Here is a 3,152-nt window from a genome sequence, read left to right on the forward strand (position 1 = left end):
CTCCGTGTATTTGCTAACAGCCCCAACCGAGTAACCAAGGCCCGACCTTGTGTGAATCATGTACCAGAGGCTAATCCTTTGGTAATCAGTCGGGTTTACTTCATTTCCAGTTTCATCTCTTGTTAAGTTCAATTTTTGGTCCAAAGGCTTTTATGTGGGATTGCAATTCCACATTCCAACAGACTCCAAAATTTTCTTCACGTAACCGGATTGCTTTAGAGTGATTCCATCATTCGTTTGATTAACTTCGATACCGAGATAGTAAGAGAGCCTACCAAGGTCACTCACTTCAAAAACAGATTCCAATTTTAATTTAAAACTTTTTACCTCCACTTCATCTGCTCCGGTAACAATAAGATCATCCACGTACACCCCAATGATCAAGTTACTCGTAGATCGTTTGAGAATGTGCACTGCCGGCTCTAATGCACACCGAGTGAAACCGAAATCCTTCAATGACTTATCAAGGCGGGCGCTCCAAGCCCGTGGTGCCTACCTTAACCCATATAACGCCTTATTGAGCTTGTATACCATGTGTCCTTCACTATGAAACCGTCTAGTTGTGCAACGAATACATCTTCTTTTAGTATGCCATTCAAGAAAGCCGATTTAACATCAAGGTAATGTACAAACCAGCCCTTTTTTTCTCCCAAGGAGAGCAACAAATGAACAGTTTCTAAGAGCCGAATTGGGTGAGGTGTGATAACTCGATTTGGTTTAGATTGAGAGAAAAGGGGAAAGGAGGGAGATTCATTTTCTTTTGTGAAAATGGAAAGTGGGAGGGAAAACGCCTAAAATTTTGAAACCCACGTTTGATTTAAATTTTGTATTCGTAATAACATAACTTAAACTTAATAAAAAAATAAAATGTAATTGTATAATTAACAAATAATTCCTCATAATGTTATAAATTTAATTTTAAATAATTACTAATGAATAAAAAGTATGAAAAGAAGGAAATTATATTTATAATAATAAAACTGTATAATAGATCTGAATGGAGAATAATATACCCATTTCACTTTGTGTTTTACCGTATTACCTTCTGCATCCTTTTTTAACTTGTAAACCCATTTCAACCCAATTACTTTCTGGACCTTTGGCAGGTTTACCAAAGTCCAGGTTTGGCTCCTTTCAATCGACTCTAATTCGTTCTTCATAGCCACTTCCCAATCACTATTACTTGCAGCTTCTCTATAAGATGTTGGCTCATCTCCTGCAAGCAATAATTTTTCATTTTGATCTTCAACTTGTACCGTTTCATCATAGACTTCTGATAGGGATCGAACGCCTTGAGGTGGGGTATGATCATAATTAGTGTTACCCACCTCTTGGTTCTTGTTACGAAAATGTGATGGTGAGATTTGAGAGGGAACGGGTGACGGCATGTTTTGGTTGTCGTTATGAGGTTAAGTTGGTTCATAGGGCATTTGTTGTTGGGTTATATGTGAGGAATTATTGTCAAAATGGATAATAGCCCAACTTGGTCTCTGAATTGGTTCTTCACACTGGACTTCACTCCAAGCCTATTTTCGTTTTTCTTCAAACACCACATCACAGGCTACATAGACTTTCATTTTATTAGGGTTAAGTGGCCTATATGCTTTGCTACCTTCGTCAACTCCAAGATACAATACAACATCATCGAACTTCTATCACTGAGCTTTGTCATGGAGTTGGCAACTTCTTCACATGTGCTACACAGCCAAACACCTTAAGATGGTGGAGATTCGGCATTCGCCCCCTCCAACCTTCATATGGTGTTTTATTTTTGAACCCCTTTGTCATGACCCGTTTAAGTATATAAATAGCATGTCTGGCCGCCTCTCATCCAGCACCTGCATAGTCTTCAACAATGACCTAGTGACTTTAAGAATGGCACGATTACTGCGTTCGACCACACCGTTTTGTTGCGGAGAATGTGGCGCCGTTTTTTGTCTCTTTATTCCTTCTTGTTCACAAAATAAATCAAACTCACGAGAATTAAATTCACCACCACGGTCTGCCCGTGGCCCCTTGACCTTAAAGTTACTTTCTCCTTCGACCTGGTTCTTGAACCTTTTAAATAGTTTAAGTGTTTCATCTTTTGTCTTGATAACATAGATCCACATCAAACGACAATACTCATCAACAATTAACAGGAAATACCGGTTACCTCCCTTTGTTTCAAGCGATATCGGGCCACATAGATCTGCGTGAACGAGTTCTAATGGCTTACTTGCTCTCCACTGTGTCTCACCCGGGAATGGTTCCCTTGCTTGCTTCGCTACCAAACATCCATCGCATATTTGTGTCAGGTAGGGTATGTTGGGCATTCCTTTGACCAGCCCCCTTTTCACCATAGAGTCGAGAACTCCGAAGCTTACGTGTCCAACCCTTGCGTGCCAGACCCAAGCCTCATCATCCATCTTTAGTGCCAAACAAACTGGTTTGACTGTCTTCAGAACCACTTTGTATAGTCGATTCTTGGCCCGCTGTACTTTTGTCACCAATTTACCGATCTCGCCGAATACCTAAAGATACCCGTGTTTCATCCTGACCTCACACCCATCTTCCGTCATTTGGCCTAAACTGATGATGTTACTAAGAAGGGACGGTATATAATATACCTCAGGAATCATAAATTGATTACCATCTTTGCACTCAAACAATATCGTCCCCTTTCCTTTAATCTGAACTACCGAACCATCTCCAAAGCTTACTTGGCCTGTCTCTCTGTCATCCAACTCTGCAAAAGACTCTTTAACCCCTGACATATGGTTATTTGCCCCTGTATCAGGGTACCAAGTATCACCAGACATTTCCTTTTTATCTTCATACTTGTGAGGAACTACTGTTTCTTCATTCAACATGACCATGGGATTTACATTTTCTTCATGAACTGCCAGCCAAAGACCCAGTTCATCATCGTGTTTTTCCACCATATTCACTTCAACCTTTTTTTTCTTTCTTACATTCCGGTGCGAAATGCCCTTGTTCATTGCAATTGAAGCACGTGACGTGTTTCTTATCACGCGGCTTACAACTCGTTTCACCCAAGTCAGGGTTCGAACCACCACTCCAGTGGCCTCCTCTACCACAGTATGAACCTCTACCCTACGACCCAATACGACCGCCCCTGTCTTGGTACAAACCCAGCCACGTCCATCGGT

The sequence above is a fragment of the Bidens hawaiensis genome, unplaced genomic scaffold (genome assembly GCF_021521415.1).
Source record: "Bidens hawaiensis isolate Kalapana, Puna unplaced genomic scaffold, B.hawaiensis_p1.1 tig00011619_1, whole genome shotgun sequence".
Lineage (NCBI taxonomy): Eukaryota > Viridiplantae > Streptophyta > Magnoliopsida > Asterales > Asteraceae > Bidens > Bidens hawaiensis.